Source organism: Sinohyriopsis cumingii, chromosome 12 (assembly GCF_028554795.1).
Source record: "Sinohyriopsis cumingii isolate HCF-2022 chromosome 12, ASM2855479v2, whole genome shotgun sequence".
Lineage (NCBI taxonomy): Eukaryota > Metazoa > Mollusca > Bivalvia > Unionida > Unionidae > Sinohyriopsis > Sinohyriopsis cumingii.
The window spans coordinates 40862929-40887454 of record NC_142972.1 but is presented as its reverse complement, the minus strand read 5'-3'; the positions used below and the strand labels follow the sequence as shown (position 1 = coordinate 40887454).

The window sequence follows — 24526 nt, the reverse complement described above, 5'->3', positions numbered from 1 at the left end:
AATGCCCAGTCAGTTCATTCAGATGGGACTACTTTTAGAAAATGCAGCATAACCTATGCTGAGATTTTGTTGACCCCGAGGTCTCTACCAAATTAGGGTTATGCGCTCTCATTTGCACCGTTTTCGCGATAGGTCACCTCCCCTCCCAAACACGCAACAAGTATCCGAGTCGTACGTGCCTTACAACAAGTCATCGAGTTGAATATTGATGATGGATTGTGTTAATGGGTAAACGACATGATGTTTATTTCTAAAATAGATAGGTAAGTCTTCTGAAATAAACGTTTAAGACATCTGTTTGTACTAAAATCTTCTTTTTTTTAAATTCTAGCTAACAAGTCTTCTTAATGTACATTAAGGTAGTAATGAATATAACCTATTTCCCGATGTTATTATATCTAAACGTGCTCATTTGAAACCGATTGAACTCATTTATAGTAAGGTTGTCTACAATTACCGACTGGAGTTACGCTTTCTTCCTCTTGAAGTGTCCTCGACATGCATACATCGTTCTTACTAATATAAGCATGACATTTATTCAGCATTTTCAGGTGTCAAAACGTGAATATCAGGACGGTCATTATACTGACATTTGAATTATTACGAGCAGTGTGAAATATATATTGTGTAATCTCGTCCCGTACTTATTTATAATGAAAATGAATTCCTGGTTTGTTCAGGATCTATGGATTAGTAATATGCTGCTTGTTTTTATATGTGGTTGCATTTTGGTATACGACCGGTTGCATTTGAAATCTTCTAATATTTATTTGCTGTGTGTTTTTGTTTTACTTACAGTTACTAATAATTTCTGCCTTAACTACACTGTTAACCCCAATTTTATACTACTTCGGTATTATTTTAATATTACTATTCCAGACACCAGTTATATGCTAATGAATCTGTTACTTTGAGTAATATGACACATTCAATCTATGTCTTTACTTTGTCTATCTCCAGTGGTTATATGGCGTATCTTTGTGACACACCCTTCAGATGTATATCATCCTCTCTCAGGTTTCCCATCACTTCCCAGTAATTAGCCAGTTTCTTCGAACAGACGTCATACTATATAACTAGAGTTTCGCGATGTGTGGCCATTAGGTGATTAGAAAAGTAAGCACTGTATTATTTGCGCGTTTAAGAACCTTTCGGTTGACATTGACTGTTCTCACGAGTTTCTGGGAAATAGGAGAAACATGGACTATGAAGGTACGCTCAAGCAGGTGTTTGATTTCTTTCAGTTTTGAGATCTCTTGCGTGTAACAGGAAATATTTTATGGTGGCAGTGGTAGGATTTTGAATAGCTTTGTGATATCTAATTTATTCGGTTGTTTTTTTGTGCTATTTTTGCAATTAATGTCAAGCTATTCGCCTTTCCGATGTCAAGGATAGCTGTCTTGAGTTATTTTGAAATAGGAGAAAACACTGACTATCAAACCTCGCTCTCGCAGGTGTTTGAATGGAACATTATGAGACCCCTTGAGTGTAAGAATATATTTGGATGTATGTTAATATTATTTTGCATCTAAATGAGTATCGCGGATGCGTTCGACACCACATTCATCAATCCCTCGGTACAGATGGGGAGATGGACAACTATTTAATAAAATTATACACAGACATATCCCTGTTTGAAAAAGTTAACTAGTATGCATATAGCTACTGACTTATATAAACATTGGACTAATATGGTATGTGTATCTGTGTGTGTATATGTATATATTAATTAATCATCATCATCATCATCATCATCATCATCATCATTATCATCATCATCATCACCACCATCATTTTCTTTGTTCTTTTAATTAGGACACAGGTTCAAATTATACACATGTATAAAAATGTGGTATAACCAGGGAATATAATAATTGTACGACTGATACACAGGATATAACCGTTAAAATTTTGCTATGTAAAGAGCAAACATTTATATAGGGATTAATATTATTAATTAATTCTGTGCATGAATTTATAAAACTTTATATGATATGCATCACAGAGAGTGTTCAAAGGTAAATAAGCATTTTTGAAAATATGATATATTGGATTTTAACAGGAACATGAAACTCATCTTCTATATCTGCATAGTGAAGATACAGTCTTTCAACGTAGAATATATTTTTTAAACATGTGCATTTACGATTATAGGGAAGTTTTCATATCTGAACATGCATAGTAAGCAAACACTATGAATACTTTTTAAAAATCTGTAAAGTATCAATAACTCCAATCGTTTTTAATCTATTTATGGAATCATAATCCATTAATTGAATTTAAATCTACAGTTAGTTTTTGTAGAAACATCTCTGCGTAGTTGATTGAATATAATGGAAAACGCCGTCCGTTCTCATCACCCACTCACTGAGTTGCCCAAACGTTTCCCGTTCCATGTGAAAACGATAGATTTTTAAAACTCGATTTGCTCAACATTCTCTAGTAATATCAACCAGGTCTTACGTATTCTACTATTTCATGCTACTTACATTGGTATTGTATCTAATTCATTGCTCATAAAAACATTTGGTGTGTACATGTATTTCATAATACCAATAGCATATTTACAAATAATTTATGTTCAGCTATGTCATTTCCCTTGTAAAATCCAGACTTCTGATCCATAATTAAAAATTGGCGCTATTTCAGGATCATAAATTTGAAAAAGAGATTGTTGGACAGTTGACCACCACAACTTATCTTTCGTTCTCGATTTTAACGTACTTATAGTACTTTGAAGATGAATAGCCTTTTCAGCAAATGCGACCAAGTACTCTATTTACAACAGTGCAAATGACTGAGCGCATTGTATTGCTATACCGCTATGCTGGTCAGAAATGTATGTCTTTCAGCCATTTAAAAACAATGACCAGACAGTTAAACCAATGGGCGTTTTCACACAAGTATTGAGATTTGCATAGAAGGCTTTCAGTATCGCAAGAGTTTTATAGTTTATATTTTCATTTACTAGTTTATGGTAAAGTGATATCGTATTAATACGATCAAACTTTTACATATTCTAAAGAAAGAGCATAAAATATACCACTTTGTCTCATGGGATATTTACATTTCATTGTGTTTAGAGTAATTATATGACTCACAGCGGAGGATTCAATTGTAAAACCAGCTTGGTCTTTACCTGATATGTCATTTCCATTGACCCTTTCAATTATTATATCATTTAAAGTAGAAGCAAGTAGTTTGCTGATGACTGTTATAAGGCCAATAGATCTATAATGTTGTGAATGGTGGGGTAGCAGCTTTTCCCAATTGCTTCGGAATGTATCAAATATCAAATAATTTATTGAAAATAGACAATTAGATAGATACCTGGTTATTTCTAATTTCTTTACAAAATCAATCAAAAGGTCATCCATACCGCTATTTGTTTCAAACTTCAAACGTTTCTTTTTTATTGTTTTCTAGTTCTTCTTCAGCTATTTTAAGTCCAAGAGTGTCGATTGTTTACTTTAGCCTGAAATTTTGATCTAACTTATAATATATAAAAAATAATATTGAGAAGTATTTGTTAACATCCTGTGTGATTTTGTCCTATTCAGCATTGTGTTATGTATATTTACTTTACTTTGATGAATCATTTGTTTGTTAGTTTAATTTTTCTTGTTTTTTACTTCATTACATGCAATTGTAATGTAACATTATATATTGGACTTGACCTTGAGTTCATTTCTGCTTGACCTAAACTGACCTTTTCATATTATATTATTATGTGGAAACAACTAATACATAGCTGATGGATGGCATTTGGATGTTGGATGGTATAGTAGTGTGGTTGATAGTATTTTTGTGGTGTAAGAGATAGTATATTTTGTGAGATTTCATCTGCTTCTACTGTATTACACTCTAAGCTAACACAGGACGCTTGAGATAGTGTGTGTACGGGGTATGGGATGGTATAGGTGATGTTTTGGGTATCATGTTTGTGAGATTTCTTCTCCTTTTCTTACATTGTAAGCTAACACAATGCGTTATGATAAAGTGTATAATGGGATGTTGGATGGTATATATGGTATGCGAGAGTATTTTTGTTGGAGTTCATCTGCTTACATTATAATCTAACACAAAGTGGCTTAGATTGTGCGTCTGTGCATGTAAGGGCTGAGTGATGGTATTTGTGATGTTTTGGATATTATGTTTGTAAGATTTGTTCTGCTTCTCTTAGATTCTCAGCTAACACAAAGTGTTTTTAATAGAATTTAAAATTCGTTCATGTTTTCCCATACAAATGCAGCAACCTATAATTACCTACATTTGCAACATTGTCGGAGGTACTGGTAATGATTATATATATCTCTAGGATATATGCATATAGCCACTAGTCATAACTGAGTATATCAGCATTGAATATATCAGTGGGAGTAGCCACTCTCAAATATAGTTGGTGGGATGTGCCCGGATTTACTCATGATTAGAGGATATGGCATAATCTTTAATACAGTATGTCTTCAATTGTCACAGAACTACTATATCGTCAGTAGGATCGTCGTTAAATGTCTTAGGTCCCCACAGTGGCCTCAAGGTTAAACCTCTCGACATTTTAAACATAAAATCTACATAGGGTTTCATAGTGACCCAGTCAAAGATAGTCGAAAATTGATTTTTTTTTTTCTATAGGGCCCACGGTGACTTTATGAGACCCATAACGATCTCATTACATACTTTAGAGATCGTGGTAAAAGGATTAAGGATCATCTGTGTCCGCGTTTTTATCTGGTGAAACGAAATATTGCAATAAAAGTAGAAATTCTCAGTAGATACCAATTTACATTTCATTTGCCCGTTTCAACAAGGAAATAAAATTAACAGAGGACATCTACCCCTTTTTTGAGTTGGTATAATTATATATGTCACGAGTGTCAATGCAAAATGTTTTCACTTCACGAGTGAAATAGGTCCTCACAAATTAACTCAAATGTAGATTTTCTTTTTATTATACATTTTATAAAGGCAAAACTATTCGATTTACATTTATTTGTTTGTACATTCTGTGTCAGTGTGATTAACAGCTACATTGCTTCATCTATGAAATGAAGTTCTCAAATTTTACAGTAGTTATAGGGTAGTGACATTTAACAAATTTACACTGTGTATATAATGATTCAAATTTGTATTTCGGGAAATTAATGACCATTTTTATACCAAATTTAAAAACCTTTTTTTTCGCGCCTTGTTTTCTTAAGGATTGGTACAGTAAGCAATGCTGGGATGGGCTTAGACAATTGGCAGAACGGTCAAAGAAAACTTCAGAGTGCAACATCATGGAGCAACATATTTTAATGACTGAGTTTACCTGTAATGATATTTTGGTTTCTTCTTTGTTCTTCTCTGCATTCAAACCTGAATTTTGTGTATTGGCAAGCTTGCAGTCTAGTTCAGTAACAGATACTGTACCCAAATGTCGATTGTCATTAAACTTCAGGAGTAGTTAACACGCACCAACGCCTGGGTTCTCCATCATGTTCAGTCATGATTATGATTGTGCTGAAAATTAAAATCGTCTCTTAAACAATTTTATTACTATAGTTAATCAAGATTTCTTCTTACCGAAAGTGTACAGTTTGTCGTTAAGTGTAAAGATACTGAATGGGTGACACAGAATATGGAATGTCAACGGGTCATTTAAGTTCAGTAGCTGACAATTTGCATGATTCATGTAGAAAAGTAATTATAACAAGTTAATACATGAAACAAACGTTTTGTTATTTGGGGTTCACTTTTAAGCATTCTAGATGGCGCCTTCTCATTGATTACATAAATTTATACTGGAGGGTCAACACTTTTGACTATTTTAGATCCGTTCATCTTGATGGAGAGAGAGAGAGAGAGAGAGAGAGAGAGAGATGCAAAAAATATGGAAATACAATGTCTGAATTATATACCTAAGGGCAGATATCCTTCCGAAATGGAAATTAAGAAAATGGTTTCTGAAGTGTTATCGCGACTGTCACGATTTAATTTTTTACCCATTGATATGGTTCATTATGAATATACTACACATCTAGTAATTAGTTCCACAATATGGTTTTATTTGCTGAAATTGAATCTGTTACGTGTCTCCTTGTAATGTACAAATCGCTTCTTTGTTTATTTCCTTTATACAACGAATGTATTTGAATATTTCTTCATGAAAATATGGACTCTATTAATAACAGAGTTTCACAGTCTGGTACATATTTTTACATAGCTTAAAATTAGTTATATTTTACTGGTTATTGTTTTTATACACAATAGGGATGCCACAAATGTTTTCATGCATATGAATTTTTCCTCATGGGGATGTGAACTTTATTAATACTTAATACATAATTACTGTAAAGTAGGACACATGGATATAGTATAAGTACTTTTTATTGTACAAACGAAATATACATAATTACTGTCATAGTATGCATCAGCCTAGGATAATTACTTTTCAACTCTTTATAACTTTCATATTTGCATATTCTTCTTGAGCAAATTGCCATCGTTCATAAAATTTTGGCATGTTTGATCGAAGTAGTGATGATAGAACTGGGTCACCTTCAGCATTTAGAAGTTATTATTTTGCTGACAAATTTATATAAAGGAAGTATCTTTAGCGAGATCTGGACGATTTCGGTGATGAACTAATTTAAGTCTAATGTAAAAAGCACGAAACTCCATCACATTAACACGATAGTAATCTCATTTAACCAGACATTCGCGTGGCTCCGTTACAACCTTGTCATACTTATGTACGTGTTCCTGTCGCTTATGTATTGTCACGTACGCCTAACTTATCAGGTATGTGCCTGTTACTGTTGCTTATGTACTGTCACGTATGCGTACCACATCAGGTATGTACGTGTTACTGTCACGTATGTGTAACTCACCACTTATGACATGTAACTATCACGTATGTGTAACTTACAATATATGTACGCGTGATTATTGGTCCGGTTAATGCTAGTACCAAGTAAATTATCCGAAATGATTTTTTGTTTGCTCAACCTCATTTAAGAACTTATTTTGCGATATTGTTATATAAAGAGAAGTCCTCACATTATTGTACCTTAGTTGATATTACAACGAGTATCAGTCAAGATGCTTTCCTATCAACTTCAGCTTTAAAATTCTTTTTAGGTTTTTGTAAGAAAACATTTCTGGGATTCAAATGTTCGAGCACGGTCATACGACATTTATTTAAGTTGATGTCATGAAATTATATGTGTTAATGCTTTCTTTCACAGAGACTGTTATAAGTTAATTGTAGAAAGACTGTGTGCTGGAATACTAATAGCATGGGGCTGTTTGTGCAAAAGTAGGTCTGGCGTATTTTTTTCCCTTTGTTTTCAATAGCAAACGTCATAATATTTAACATGTAAAATTAGATATGGCTTATTGCAACGCCAAAGGAATTAATAAAGAAAAATAAAATTAGAGGGTGGCGTTGTTTCTAGTATTTATCTGAATTATTGGAAATAGGTGAACAATATAAAATGTGCTTTAAATAAAATACAGTATGCCAATTTTTCAGTGTCTTGTATGCATTTCTACACTTACCATCTGCAGGACGTAATTTGTGTAATAGAAATCAGGTCACCTTACTAATTTTTATAATATTTCAGTTCGCGTTTCCTTTACGTTTTCAAGTCCTAGGTTAAGTGTTATAGTTATTTGTTTGCTGCTTTTAACTTAATACGAATGAATACCAAATAAAGGATATATCATCGAGCACAAGTTTAGAGGAAAACAAATCTGTTTAGTTTGGCTTGGTTTGGAGTTTCATGGTATAGCACAATATGACGATTACATCATGTCGAGGCAATTGGGCAAACCCCCGCCATTATCAGTGAGTAAGGAATCACAAAGCACAATCCATTAGGTCTACATGTTTTATATCACTTCCTGCTATGACTGTTATATACAAAATTGGGTTAAAATATGTTTGAAAATGTCACTGTAGTCAAGCCGTTTGCAAATTTGACCTTTAACCTCCTCCTTGGGATGCCAGCGTAGATAGATAAAAATCCTACTAATTTCGCTGATGACTACCATATGGGTAACTAGTGTAACGTGTTTGGTGAATGTCCTAGTGGTTTAGGAGGATATAATATATCGGACAGAAAGAGGTACGGACAAACAGACTAGCTGTAATACAAATGGTATCACTATATCCCAGACCCTTAAGCACGAGAATATAAGTATCTATAACAATGTTTACATACGAATCAACCGACTTCCAATGATAACGAACTCTGCTAATAACAGACATACAAATTATAGATCGATGCATGTAAAGCAAGCAGAAAAAAAAAATAGAATTATGTAGCAGGAATCCAATTCTAACACAAAATTCCAAGTGCAATTTTTACTTCAAAATGCACACACATACATACGCACACAAAATAAACAAGCAACGAGTGTCAGAGAAACCTGAAAAAGAGGACGACTGATTAAAACCCCGAACGATTATTTCTTTTGCGTACGCCATTCTGCCTAGTTGAGAAGTGCATGACGTAACGGAAGGTGTATTTGGTACGTAACCTGGAACGAATTCGAAGTAATCTGTTCATTGAGTCTGTTATTTTCTTTTTTCAAAAACCAAAGTGGTAAGTACTATCAGAAATATTTAAATTGTTGTCAATTATATAACCATGAAGGACGAAAAGCGCAATCGAGAGAGGGCTGTGCATTCTTTAGAATTGTTAATAGGTCACCGGTTTTTCCGTTGTAGATAATTGATAATGAACAATTCAGCAGGGGTGGGTGGGGGAACGTGCACTAAGTATACAGAAGTGGCTATACATTTTGGTAATAGCGATGCCCTCTTCTTTCAACAGCGTACCCTTTAACACTTAAGGAGTTTGTGAAAGAATAACTTACAATGAAAAAAACAACATACATACCTTTTCGTCGATAAAATTTGAAGCAGTGAAAGTCAGCTGTCACTGACACTTTAACAATAATCCACTGAGTCACAAGGAAAAGTGGAATATGCTTAAAACTTCGAGAAATTGTACATAAACTGCTTTTCTACACATACTGTTTGCAAAATAAAAGACATTTTAGTCAGGCGAGATACAAATAATATGTATGAATGACTATATTGGTAATTAAAAAAATAACACAATCATTCATGTCTATTGGTAATAACAACAACGATAATAATGTCAATGAAAAACATTATTATGAAACGAAGTCGATCATTTTGGAATATTTTCATAATCTGTATTGATATGTCTTTCTGCATAGCTATGTACATATCTGCACCTTTCTTGATGGGCTTTATTCAATTTAAAGTTCAGTTTATACTGTCGTTCTAGGTCCATTATTCTCTAATCATCAAAAATGTCTAACGACAGTTTTATTTGAAACCTTGATTTTTACTATCGCGATGAAACATATATATGCATGCAGTCGACAACGGCCCAGGCTCCATCACACCCTGATGGGATTTTGTTTTGGTCATCGAGATCTACATTCTATAGCCATATACAAAATACTTTTTGTACAAAATACTATGTGAGCACGGAATCACATCAGTGTCACAACACGTAATCTCAACAACGTGCATGTGTTTTACGTTGTAACTTTCTCAGCTACTGAGAATGTTTGATAAGTCTCTCATCAGATTCCTGTATTGACTGGAATAAGTACTTTCTCTGTGTTAATTGATCTTAATCAGCATGGATAGATAATCATTTTTCCTGAATACGAATGCAGGCTGGTAAAATGCAAACGACATCGATAAAACTGGAACTCCGAACAGGGACAGTTTATATAAATAGCGGACATCGTTGTGACCACTGGTGAGTTAATGAACCATGGCTGATGTAGGCGCAGCTTTGCTTTTTCTCAACAGGTAGGATGAAAGCTCATTCAGCTTCAGAAACCTCTAGACCGCTCCGGTGGCCTATGTTGTTAGAGCAGATGCGGGAGGTCGCGGGTTCGAACCCAGGCCTAGTCAGACCCAAGACTCATAAAAATCATACTAACAGCCGCCTCGCTTGGCGCTCAGCATTAAGACGTTAGTGTTAGGACTGGTCTGCCCGGTGTCAGGATAATGTTACAAGGTGGGATATGATGCTACATGTTTGCGGCATGATGCCCCAGTGCTAGACATCACTATAAACTGCCACACTGCAGACATCGTAGCTATATGAACATTTTTAAAGCTACATTAAAAATCCAAATCACTCACACACACACACACACACACACACACACACACACACACACACACACACACACACACACACACACACCTAAATTATTGTCAGATTGTTGTTTCATATGCCTGCCATAAGTCTGAGTGTATTATGTCATAAATGTCCGTCCATCTGTCATAGATTTCAGTTTCACACAGAAACGTGAGTTGTCAGTCATTGTATACAGTTACTTTGTGGATGGTCTGCACGTAGGGTAACTATAAACTATCGAATTCGGGGTGACAAGTGTAAAAAATAAATAACCAATATGACCGAAAGAGGAATTACTTATCATTTAGCCAGCTACAGTTACCAAACTTTGTGGATTGCTTGCTGTTAGGACAAGAAAGGCGTCTATCAATATTGGTGTCAAACGTCAAGGTCAAGGTCACTTTGACTGAAAGAAAAATAATAGTTATTTTTTCCTATATTGACTTGAGTAATATAAAATGGGGGTTCTGACTTACCTGTTTATCATTGCGTGATAAACTGGTGAGCGGGAGAGTCTCCATGAAACTCTACTACCCAGTTATGGAGGTTCTGGCTCACTTCTTTTGGTAGGGGATTCTTGCTCACTGGGTGATGAAGGAGAGAGTGAAACTTCCCCATGAGATTGTACTACTGAGCTATGAGGGTTTAGGCTCACTGCGTGATGATGAAGCTCCTGCGGACTGCTGGGTCATGGAAGTTCTCACTTGTTCCTTAGAGTGTCACCTACGTGGTTCCTCTGCTACTTTATTAGAGACGTGCATGTAGCATAGTGAAGACGTCTCTTCCGTGTTATCCCTGGAGTGTAGACAAGTGGGATCTGAGTGAGAAGAGCTCTGATCCAAAGTAAGATTTAAGTGAGGAGGAGTCTCAGGCATGGTTGCAGTGTGCGAAAGAGTTGATATCATACGTGAATAAGGACCTGTGTTATATACTATAGATGATCTATTGTGAAGAGAGCGAGGAGGAGGACGAGGAGTGGGTGAGGCATAGTCACAGTCACCAGCGTCCAGGCAGAGCAACAATCAGCAGTATTACATCAGGAGTGAATTGAAGTCTTTTCATTTGTCAGAGCCCCAGCGAAATTAATTTTATTACTGGTTGAATAAGGTGACTCGAGTGCAGTTGATGGATCGTGCCAAATTCATAAAATCTGAGTATGTGTTTAAGCGTATCTTTGAGAAAGTTAGTCTTTACGAGCATGCGGAAAAATGTAGGACTGTCTTTGCGAATTGCTTGATGGAGGAGTATGATAAGATTATTTCGGAGGCGATATCATAGTCAAGGAAGCTCCATGAGTTGAAGTGTTCAGGATAACCAACCACTTGACGAGTTATTTTTTCCCTTTGGTAGAGAGGACTTTTTCAATCCTGAAGACGTCATGGCTTGTGTTTTGTAATTCTTGTTCGTGAAAAGACTCCTGGATGGGTTCTCCTGAGGAATCTTTGAGTGTGTATGTGAGTAGAATGGTTTTGTGAACGGCATCGACGACAAAAACTTCTTCCGTCCAGTTAGGAGTGCATCCTTTTTCGAAGGCGGATTATTGTCTGCTGATTCTTACGCGATCTCCTACCTTGCATTTGGATCTAATATATAAGGCCTCTTCGACCTGTTGTTTTTTGTTTTTGGAAGAGGCTTCTGTGGGAGTCATTCGAATACTTCGATGCCAGGTATGCTTGTAGTGGTTAACGAGGTATGAAAGGAAATATGGGTATCAGTTGGTGTTATTGCTGGTGAATCTTTTCCACATGGATTTTTGAGAGTTCTGCTAAAATATTTCACGGCAGAGGCATCGAAATGATTATAAGTGCTGTACAGGGTGATGTTACTTTTTGAAGCCAGAAAATTCTGTTCCATGATCTGTCCAGAATGTATGGGGTTTTCGTGTTCCTACTATTTTATCCAGTACTTTTAAAATGGAAGTTCCTTTTTTGTTTTTTAGAGGAATGACCCAAGCGTATTTACTAAACACTTCGATGACTGTCATGAGATAATGGAAACGATCATTGTACGCGCTATAATTTCTCATATCGACGAGATCTGCTGACTATATCTCGTCTACGTCTACGGCCATTACTCTACGTCGTGGAAAATGCTCGCATGCGGGTTTACTCAGCTCTTCTGCAGGATTTTCTGCTGCCTTTACTCCTATTCCTAACTTATGTTTAGTGTCAATGATGTCCTGGCAACGTCCATCCACCACAAGGTTTAGGAAGCTTTTCGATCATCATCCATAGCTCCTCCAACAAAACGTCGGTGTCTACATCCTTTACAATCTCCCACGCACAGATTTCTTGCCACGCAAAGGTCCTCCCAGCTAGTATCGAGCTCGCAGTATCAGCAGTGGTGCATTTTGTATACAAGGTCATGGCACTAAACTTTGCCTCCTGAAGAATACCTTTAAACCCTCCTGGTTTGGACAGCTGTGAGGCTGTCAAGTTCAAAATGATTCCTTTCCGAGCTGCCTTATGGTTAGCGACGAAAGTGGCTTGACGCTCGGTCAGCACGATCCGATCAGGTTCGAAGTGTGCTTAGGTTTTCAAACGGATCGAAGCAGGTCTTTTATGAGTGGTAGCCGCCGCAATACTTTTTTTCTGATGTGGGGACTGCGTTACTTCGACTGGAACGTACGACATGATGACGTATATGAAAAGCTTAGATGTTTTTCGTTTCTTATTGATGTATCCACAATTTTCACATCTAGTAAATTAGGTCACAATAGCTCGACGCACACCGTTTCCTAAGGTTGCCTTTTGAGTAGCTCAGGTGATGGCTCCAGTGGCTACAGCCAGTCCTAAGGGTACCAGGATTATAGCGAATGACTTGGGAGCCATTGTTTTGTTGAAGAAAACGATGGCGGTGGCAATGAAGCTTCCATCTCGTCTCCTTCATGATGTTTTTTCCTTGGCATGTCTATACAAGGATATTCATTTTTCCTTTGAGGACGTTCATCTTCATGATTCGGACTGAGGTGACCAGTGCGTAACAGAGGTAACCAGAACCTGGAGCTACCATCTGTCGGATTTCAATGTCGGCAGGAGAATCTTTGAGGTGTTATGAATGTTTGGAGATATTGAAGTGGAAGATGGGATACAAATCTGCAAAATCGCCTATGGAAACTTGCGTGTCTGTATAGACATCCTGATAATTTTGCATGCCCCCCACCAGCATCATGTAGGCGCGATAATAATTTCGAGTATCATCGTCAATGCTGCATTCGAGTCCTCTCTCTTGTTATTGTCTGGAGTTAATGTGGACGTGAATACGAGTTATATTGAGATGTTTAAGGATGTGCCTGTTTTGATTTTGTGGATGAAGATCGTTGTACTGCGCGGCCAGCTGAAAATCCAGGAAAATATGCCTAGAAGGTTAGCTGCCTGGATTGGTGGAGACTCTCCACGACGTAGTCGTCAGATCCGCAGTAAACCTCTGCATGTAGATGCGGAGTTGTACGAAGTGCACATTCTTGGTGAGTCGCGTTAATGTCGTTTTCAGCTCGAAAACGTGTGTGGTGGAGGGAATGATTTTGGGAATCCACAGCGACAACCACGTCATGGTGAATTCTCCATCTGCTCCAGATGCTGTTCTTTGCATGTATTGAGCGGGTGAATCCCTTTCCAGTACCATCGTGTGTTTGACACCTCGGAAGATGGTACGGATATCTCGACATACGCCAAAGATGCTGCTAAGAGGAATCAGCATGCATATCTCGTGTCCACTATCCGTGAGAGCGCGTCGAGCGGAAAACCAAACTTTATAGTATGTAGTACGCAAATTTGCTAAGAACGTGACAATGAAACTTACTATGAGGGCTGATCCTGCAGCGTCGGCTGACATAGCAGCTAAAGTGTATATATCTGCTGAATTAGCGGAACCGGGTCTGTACATGATAGTGTTAGTGGCTTCTGTATATGTCGGCGGAACGACATTGGCTGGAACTACACTTGTACGAATGTCGTTGAGGACCGTCCCTTCTGCGTTGGTATCTGTGAACCACTACATGTTTATGGCACAAGACCGCATGTAGTCATCGCTGTACTTGATCAAATTCAGGATGGTGTTGCTTTGAGGTAAGTCGCCTTTGATTTATTCGACTGTCGGATTGTTCAGTTGATACGGCGCTGACTTGAATAACGACCACCGTTGTTTTTGAGCGTGATCTTTGCATTGACGCGATGGTTTGCGGGTGGAACGGTGTTAGTTTGTACTTTCCAGAATACTTTAAGAAATACCTTATGGGGAAGCAGGTACACATCGTCACACGTCTGAATTATCTGGTGGGTGCTCGCGTTGAGATTAGTGATGTTGGTGTCCTGATACTCCAGGTATTCGAACTTGGTGTCAGAATCATCCACGGGAGTGTCGTAGTAGAGACTGTGATAATTGGGAGTGAATACCGAATACATGATACTATGCTATAATAGTGGGATAAAATTTAAGCCATACCTGGACATGATGGCTCCAACATAGGGTGCGTTTTGTGCAGGTGTGTTGTTCTTTTTATACAATACTTTCGGATTGCTCTGTGAGGATCCTATCCATTATTTTAAGAGCCTGTTTCGCCTCTCTGGAGACTGGGGTCTCAGCCACGGGAGAAGGTTGTGCTGCCAGTGGAGTGAGCATGATTTTACTGTCTATTTGTTTTATACCACCGCCGTCTCCGCTGCAGAGGCTGCTCCAGTGGGTCCTGGTTCAAGTGCATTGAGAGCGATTGGAGCGGCTCTGGCGGCGATGCCTAGAAGAGCTGCTTGTACGGAAGAAAACAGGGTAGATAAAAATCCTCTGACGATTTTGCTTGAGATGTATGCATGAAGGTCTTGTCGTATTATTACTTAATCTGAGAACATTCTTTCATTATTGTTATCGATGATAGTTCCGGACTAATCGGTCAGCCACTTGATGATTTCCGAGATCACGTACGTGTTGGTGATGGGGCATTAGATGAAAGGATGGGGACGAAGTTGCTTGCGTTAGCTTGGAGGGTTGTTAATAGAGGTGGAATAAATGACGTTGGAAGCGGAGTCTACGAAGGACAAGGACACCTGAGCGATGGAGCAGTTGATGAAGAGGCTGGTTTACGTCGATGATCTTGTGCAAGTCGGAGTCCAAGTCTTCCACGGATTGAATCTCTTCTTGTTTCGCTATCATGAAGACGTCTTCAGCAACGTTGTTGCCGACTGCGTCACCAAACTCGTTCATCGTGTGGCATTTGTCTTGATGAGGATTACGCGTGTAAACGACCACCCGATCGTTTTGGAGCATGTTATTCAGAAGCATGCTCATGAGGAGATTGTTTTTGCTACGACCGGTTGGAACCGCAATCATGCAATGGCAGTCCTTCATCAAAAATGATCCGGATGCTCTGAGGCGTTTTCCTTTGTGTCGAAGTTAATGATATTCATGGTTTATATACTTTTTATACCAAAAATCGTGTCATACACGTCCTTTTTCGACTTTGATCTGCTCGGGAAGTAGCTCTTCGAATGAAGACAAAGTCATTCTCTCTCGTGAGCGGTTACAGTAGGATCGATCTGAAAGACATGAGTTATCCACCTCCCGACGCTAATGCCGCACGATAGTCTCACGTGAACAAGCTGGCACTGACGAAATTGTCACTGACGGGTGGAACGATGACTGCAAAAATCAACATGAGAGGCACGAGTTTGTACGGACTTCCTGCTTCAGCAGTAGGGCCTTATCAACCTGTGAGAGCCTCATATCTAGAGGTGGAGTTGGCTGGCAAATACGATAAAACAGGAGGCACGATTACCGGTAATGTGGCGGTGACTGGCACGGTTTCCGTCGCAGGTCAGGCGACGATCGATATGCTCCTGTCCACACCCACGTCTGGAGTTAGGTCTCAGAATCCATGACGTGTGGGATTATACCGCGGGCTTAATACAAGAGCAACCATAGTATATCATCATTGCACTTTTAATCGTTCTATCTGGGTCGATGTTTGAGATGGGAGTGTCAATTACACGCCTTTCAGAGTTGAAAGTGTAAAAGGATTTCACATCAGAACTCCAATTACTATGATCTGATGGATGTCAACGATATTCAAATTGTTCTCTACTGAGCAACCACGATGCAAAACCAAAGGTTGTATGGACTTCCCACTACGTGGTCCATCACCAATACCACTCAAGCAATTTCATGTGGCCAGCTCAACGCGTTTGGAGGCACTAAATTATCCACAACAGGTGAAACCCTCACTGTGGCGGCGGGAGCTGTACTGGTTGTGACGGTCTATCCAACCGCAGCCAACAAAAAAGTCGCCACAAAAATGTCCGTTTTTACAATGCGTGCCGGAAGTAGTGTCCGATATGTGCCCATTCTCTCTGGAAACACGGATAATCGCCGTGGCATTGTCGATTCAGCGTCATCAGAATTATCAGCGTCCTTCATGGTCTGTGTGGTCTTTTCAACCCATCTGACAGCATTCACTGGCACTGGAAAAGAATGGGGAACCAACGGAGTCACTTCTAAGTTTTGGCTGCAGATACAACTGACTAACCGTGGCGATAGGGACATTTAGGGTCAGAGGAAAGAATGGAGTGAATGGATTCTCAGATGGAAGATTGATGGTGTTAAACCCAGAAATTGTTCGCATCGCGACGGAGTTGTATCAGTTGCTGTTTGATGATGCATTTAGTCAGGAGGCTTCTTGAGCTATCCAGGATCAGCGTGTGCTGAAGCAGACCACTAAGAGTGCATGCGAGGTTAAACGAGGTGAGAAATACGGGTGAGAAGTCTCATGAGCGATGGAAAGATCCCGACGTGAATGGATCTCATCTGTATTTAAGGGACATGGGGAAGTATTTCCTAAAGAAGGCCATTGATCGATACTGGATGGTCTCTAAATTTTGTAACGATCTAGAGTCAGCGCGGTTAATCAAAACCATCGAGGGTCTCGTGCACGACATCATCCACCAATTACATACAGGCCTCGCGGATACCATTGTGAAAACAGGCTATGTCAAACGACGACGATTTGCTAAAAAGGAAGACGACGAGGCTCATAAAAAGGATTATGAGTGTGTGTACAAATTGGTCTCCCGAAAACCCTTCCGTGGATTTCAACCTCTCAAAGATGCTATCAGTAAACGTAAGTTTTACAGCAGGTGGGCCTGAAATACGAGGATGTTGACACGATTATGGAAGTGGTGGCGCTCGGCGATCGTCCTGCTGCCGCTAATGATGAGATACCCGGGTTTGAAAACAAGAAGGCTATGAAAGTACTTTTTAACGTGATCATGTTTAGCGTGTATTAGAATATCTAACACGATGTGGCTGTGGCCTCGTACGCATATCTGGAACAATTTCGATCGGAGGAAGTCGAGCAAAATCTGCTGTGTTTAAGAGGGGAAGTGTTCTTCCACGAGAACACGTTGTCTCTGTTCCAACGGCCTCAAGAGATGCTGAATAAGATCAAAGACCGAGAAAAATATCAAAGCAATTGTTGAAGTCCGTGAGTTCACAGAGAGAAAAATTGTTCCATCCTCGGTCAAAGAAATCTCTAAACTAGAATCGCTCAACGAGGGTCTCTCCCTTGACGTCTTTGGACTCGATGACAGAAAAGCGGAAGATAAAATGTTCGTTGCCTACCCCATGCTGATCTTTCCGGCAGCCTCGCAACGCAGCATGAATTGACTGCATTACATCAAAGGCTTTAGCCGGCTATATCGTTCTCAATAAATGCAGCATAAGAATCATGAGTATTTCTGTAACCGCTGCTGAGAATGTTTCCTCAATCTCAACGACTGCATGAACATATCTCGTCGGTATACAGCCTGGAACTACAAGTCGTTCAGATGCCACGTGAGGAAACACTACAGTTCAAATACCACTACAAAAAATACGCGCCTACTGGAAAAAGAACGAGGACTTTCTTTGTCTAGACCATTCTTTTTCTTAGGTAGAACATAAGCATATCGCGGGCGCTATTGGTTTTAAAACATTCTGCTTCGTGGATGAACGTTTGTCCTCACCCTATTTTCAGCAACGAGGAGAGATCTGTGTCGTCTGGCTCTTTGAGCAACTCGTCACGGAATTGAAATGCATCCAAGATCTCAGAAAAGATCCAATGTCCCTCATTCCCCTTATCCTCTCACAACTCCATCAACACAAAGCAGCCCAGCAATGCCACATCTGCGAAGAGTACTTTCATTCTAGTGATAAAAATGTCAGAGATCATTATTATATCACCGGTCACTATCAAGGAGCTGCTCACGCTGATTGTAATCTACGCTTCAAATATCCAGCGTTTTCCCCGTCGTCGTTGACAATCGATGATGTTATGATGGACTTTTCATCATCGCAGCACTCAGCCATTCACGAGTCAAGACCCTTCTTGCTACAGTAGGAGAACGCGTCAAATGCATCCCCAACAATTTCGAAAAATACATGTCGTTCCCGATTGGTCCCTTTTGTTTCATCGATTCTTTACAGTTTATGGAGTCGTCACTTGAAGAACTCGCTCACACCTGTCCGAAGTTCAGATCATGCTTCTCTCCTCCAACAAAAAGGAGTTTATTCCTACAAGTACATCGAAGCGTGGTCCAGATTTGATGAAGCCTTCTTGTCCGCTCTGAAGACCTTCTATTTTCAATTACAAATTTCCTATATCACGGAGGAAGTGTATCAGTACGCGAACAAGATATGGAATGATCTCGGATGTCACACTCTCGGCGATTATCACGACCTGTACGAGAAGACATACGTACTTCTACTCATGGATGTCTTCGAAAATTTCAATCGCATCTCTATGGATGATTATCAACTCGATCCACTCTGGATGGAGTTGATAATGATCCAGACACCTGCGTCTCTTCAATCTTAGCGATTATTCAGAAACAAACCATTTCACTGCAAGGACAATAAATAGAAACTCGGATAGCTCAAAGATAAAACTTGTGGCATACTCATCACATAGGAGTAAAAAAATGCAGTAATCTGTCACATTGCAATCAATGATCGTTACAGACAGTCCTTACAAGGACGTCTACAATACTACTCCATGAGAACCTTTCGATCACAACGACATCGACTTTCCACCCTACTCATTAACAAAAAAAGGACTTTGCTCCTTCCACGATAAATGCTACTCCAGCGATGGTATTCACACACGTGCCCATGGAGATTACCGCACGCACTGAGCCAGAACCCCCAGTAGTGGCTGGATCCTTCATTACACAGTGCTGAAAGTGAGCCAGAACCCCCATTACCCAGTAGTAGTTTTCTATGAGGGTTCTCACTCATCTAGATCATGCAGTGGGTTTGCGTCGTCTAAATTAAGCAAGTTTTGTCTATGGCTTGACTTGGAACAAAAAGAACCCTGTTGATTTCGCAACCGTAAGATCAAAGGTCAAGGTCAGTGTGACTAAAAGAATAAATATAGTGTATGCAAAATAACATTGGAACCACGTAACAGATCTTGACCAAACATTGTGAATAATTTGCACTTGGTAAGGTGAAAACTAGTTGGTTGTACTAATACACCTCCTTGCCAACACACCATCTGACTGACCAGCCCTCATCTGCTGAACAGCACCAACATTTACTAACAAATTTGACAAACGCTGCCAACAATGGTTCCAGGGATATTTCTTTATTTACCCGGCCCACCCGCTATGCACAAAAAACGGAGTCTATCAGAAGGAGTATCTGTTTTTATGATACCAGGAGTTTTATTTAAGAAAGGAAAAAAAGCCAAAGCGCTGGCTCTGGGATCCCGGCACCCCAAGATAACGTCCAACTAAAATAGTGGGATTACTCTTGTAAGCCATTAAAGTGCTGTTTTAATACCACAAATTTTTTTTTTCTTGAAGACTAATGTTAAAATTTACCAAATTAATTGTGAGTAGCAACACATGTGCATGGATACTACTTTGAGGCAAAAATGGTGCGGAAAGACCTGCATAAAAGAATTTTGTAAAGTTCATCCGAAAAAGATTCGCAGACATAGAGGCATAGACGCTTGTATCGGGTGCCGAATATGAGTAAAGGCCATGTATGCCTTCTATGTGTATATAGTGGAGGGACTATGCGTGCTATTTCAGCGCCTAGCTGATATAGAGTGGTTAGTTTTTTTTATGCGGATAATTAGTTTCTATTCATAAATATTAAACAGCAAAGTACATCTATCAACTAGACATGGCACATGCGAATAAGATGACGGCAATACGCAGTGTTTCTAAGGTACTCTCGAGGAAATGACCGTCGTACCCCAGAGGCCGCGAGGCGCTTCGGTTACAAGAAGATCGTTACTACCAAAATTGCAAAAATTGAGGCGAAGGAGCTGGAAGCAGAGGTAAAGGCAAAGGATGTTGCACAAGCTCGAGCAACACAAAAAGGAGAAAGAGAACCGGCCTGTATTAGCGACATTACGCTCGAGCCGCCCAAAGACTCGTTTGATCTGGAGAAGGTAGCTCTGCACCCTGCACCTATTCTCAAGGATGAGTTTGAAGTCGACTAGCCGGTTACATGTTTAGCACGTTTCGTATCGAAAAGGATGATATCTTGTAATCGGAGAAGTTAACATCCCGCGTGGGTACAATCTACGAGATGGGCGCCAGATCATGCCCATCAAACGAGTGGCGATTATTTAATTCGTGCTAAGTTTCTTACAGATAGCCACGATACGGATAAGTGGAGTGCGTTGGATAACTTTAACCCGGTGAGGTTAGTAGAGCATAATGGCGTGGGATGGTTTCAATCACGCGTAAATCAAGGCATGGGATTCTTAGGTGGCGCTATACAGTTTCGCATTTTGCATAGGGTTAGGATTTTAAAGAAAAAGAATGTCCCCGGCTTTCCTCACTGGTTATACTGGCTATTTAAAAAAACTTGTATATCTTAGGTATAATGCAAAGACCCTTTAATTCCCTTTATTTTGGTGTATGATTGATTGGTGTACTACGGGTTATAGAGTATACAGCTTGGCCTTACTTCAAATGTGCACCTTTCAAAAAAGTGCTAGCTCTACTTGGTCATTTTCACTTCCTGAAATTCAGACGTAAATTGCATAAAAAAGAGCTGATAACTTTTTTTACATTTGATATATTTGGTAATTCATTCATTGCCCTTTCAGAAGCTGGTATTGTCTAGTCTGGCTAAATTCATTTTCCCTATTTTAATAGCTGCTATGTATAGTGTACTTTAGACTAATTCAGACTGATTTTTTAACACAAGGGAGCAGTCATTTTAGTTAGCAGTGTGCTTAAATCATGTTGTTGTTGTTGTTGTAGGGTTTAACGCCATTTTTCAGCACACGATAGGCTATGTATGGCGGCCAGTATTAATGGTGGAGGAAGAACCCGGGAAACCCCCGGGAAGAACCACCGACCCACGAGAAGCTACTGGCAAGCTTTCTCACATACCCACATTGGCCGAATCCTGGACTCGAACCCACGCAGACAGAGGTGAGATGGCAGTGATCCGTAACGGAGAGCGCTTTAGACCACTCGGCCACTCGGGGCCCCATCTTAAATCATGTAAAATTTACAAAAGTACAATATCCAAAAGAAATATCATCCACATTACATTAATGTAGCATAGAGGTATGCAAACATTCTCTCCACTGTGCATGTTTTAAATGCGAACTACTTCACCTGACATACGTCACTCTCTCAAAAGTACATATTATCTGGTGAGCGCCACCTTACAGGTATCGATGGACCTTGCAATATAAACAGCTACCCGATGAAAGCACTTATATACAGCCTTCATGACGTACGACAAAACAGTCCTACCATTCTGACCCCTCTCACGGTCGGAGACCTCAACTATGTAGTGCAGTGAGTGATGGAACACTTTTGGAAACACCACCAAAGCGAACGGCGTGACAGAAGTTCACCACAGGAATCTGGAGGGTTGGGAAGGGTAGGTTCACAAATTAGGAACGACCATTAACGATATGGTCACCAATGAAAAAGCCATGAAGCGCAAGATCATCCTTGAAATATCGCCGGTAATTTTACGGTAGCGGGTAGTGGATCATATGGAATCGGTTCACAATTAATACTTCCAGTTCAGTACCCACGAATGTAGTTCTAGTCTATTTTTAGAACATTTTTTCCTCTCTCATTTTGGTGGTGATAGAAGAGTTTTATTTATGCATTTTTGGTAGGGATTTAAAGGTAACTGTTTATTCTTGATAATATGAGCTCAGGGTGTTGTTGTATGTGTGTATTTCGGCGACAGTGCACAGTGAGTAATAAGGCCTTGGTGATGCTCCGGAAGTGAAATCTGTGTTCTGTTTACATGGTGATGTGTTGACAGTTCAGCATCTAAAAAAACAGCAGGTCAACCTTTGACGAGAACTTCACCGTGAAGTCATCTTTGAAGGTATTTTAGATTAGCATATGATTTGTATTGATTGTCACGCAGTGGAAAGGTCAGTACTGAGAAACCAATGTAGATAACATATAGTAAAATTAATTGTGTCCTATGTCCTGTCAGGGAAGGATTGATTCAACTTTAAATTGCTATAATATTTTTATTATTAATGATAGACACATGAGATTTTCACACCTTGTGTATATTGACTGTAGCAATCCGAAAATATAATTAAAATTTTAAAAAATTAATTAATTTTTTTAAAAATTAATTTTAAAAAATTTAAAAATTAAAAAAAAAAAAATCCCTATAAATTCACAGAAATGGTATCTGTTGGAGATGACACTCATTATTATTAGCAGCAATGTATTCCTATACCATATTGAAGTTGCAATGGAGGATTTTTTTGAAAGCCTGTCAGCAAAAATTTCATTGAATTCTGTAATAGCACATAATAGTGTTTGTAAAGTATGGACAGGAAATGTAACTGCCAATGGATTATATGGCCTATTGTCATATAAGGATCCCACAACAAACACGTGGAAGAAAAAACATGTTCACAGACTGGCACTGATGGTGAAGTTGAGAAGTCTGACTATACCAAAGGAGCTAGATGCATCCCATTTATGCCATAATAGTTTGTGTGTGAATGTGGATCATCTGGTTCTAGAGCGTCATTCCATTAATAATAATAGACAGTATTGCAAAGGTTATGGTCATTGCATTGGCCATGGTGACTATCCAGACTGCATGTTAAAGTTGAAATTGTAATATGGAATAAATTCAGGTATCATGACATATCCTTTACACCCACGCACATCCATATCAATGTATGTCTGGCATGGAAGGAAGGAAGGATGGATGGATGGATGGATGTGTTGAGTAACAAGGAGAAAGGAAAGAGTGTGGTCTTTATTTTAGTAGACCATGCTGGTATGACAGTGCTTTCTTAAATACATTCCTTCCTTCCTTCCTTCTTTCCTTCCTTTCATTCATTCATTCATTCATTCATTCATTCATTCATTCAGCTAGTCTAGTAAGTCATGTCTTGTCATGTCATGTTATTTTAATTTTGATTTTTTTAATCTTTATTTATTTTGCTTTTTAATTTCTTTATTTGTGTCTTCATATTCAGAGAAAACTGTTTCGACCTCTCCATAGGTCTCATCAGGTGGTAGTAAGTAACACAACTGCACATAACATGCGTTGTGTTACCTACGGATTTCCCCACTACAGTTTTCCCTTCTGTACAATGTGTTATTCATGGTGTATTTGAGCGCTTTCATTTTGCACATGGAATTAAGATAACTTTTTCTGTCTGCAGTGTCCATTGGCTCCTGCTAAACCTTTGCATAGGAGTGATCGCCCTTGGTATCTAGCAGTCCTTTGCAGTAGTCAGACTTCCTATTGCCTTGCTGTGTCCTGTACCTCAGATGGGCCTGTATCATATTTCCTCGTCTTGCTAGAATACGTTTCCTGGTTTGGGGATGCTTTTGATACAACTGATGGTAAGTGCAGTCTTTATCCATTGTCTCCAGTGATCTCAGAGTCCTTGTTGAAAGTTTACCTCCCAAGTGTGTCACTTTTTTTTTCAGTGATGATCCCAGGCTGTTATTGAGTCTGTGTATTGTTGAATGCACTCTTGCCTCAAAGTTTCTGGAATAGTTCACATTCTTAGGTAATGAAACACTGATTGATCTGTTCACTGCCTCACATTTCTGTGTGTTTGTGTTCAGTCGCAATCTTTCTACAACATCACAGGAGAGTTTCATTTTCAGAACTTCTAGCAGGATGTTCTTATCATTTTCTGCCATGTTGAGATGAGTCATTTGATGAGGGCCCAAGTATGCTGATCGCATCCACCAGCTGTTAGTACTTCCTCCCCCACAGACCTTTGAATAATGCCGGCATTTGGAGCAGTCCCCTGAATAACAACGCAGAGTGGCATCCAATACTTGGGGAAGTTGACATTTAATTTTTGTAACATCACCACTATTGTCCTCCATCAT

General features: G+C 39.1%; 1 protein-coding gene across 9 annotated transcripts in view; it reads left to right on the top strand.

The window, feature by feature from the left end:
* Positions 1-24526, top strand: part of LOC149786314 (uncharacterized) — a 40243-nt gene that overhangs the window by 3294 nt on the left and 12423 nt on the right. For 3 of the 9 annotated variants that reach the window (XR_016424907.1, XM_089976707.1, XM_089976712.1), the window contains exon 2: positions 23842-24025. The exons of 2 other annotated variants lie outside the window; for them this stretch is intronic. The gene's annotated coding sequence lies outside the window, so the exon portion shown is untranslated. Of the gene's footprint in view, positions 1-1103; positions 1213-8489; positions 8592-23841; positions 24026-24526 lie in introns of those variants that run through there. 4 more of the 9 variants (XM_089976709.1, XM_089976708.1, XM_089976711.1 and 1 more) reach the window with 4 other exon arrangements.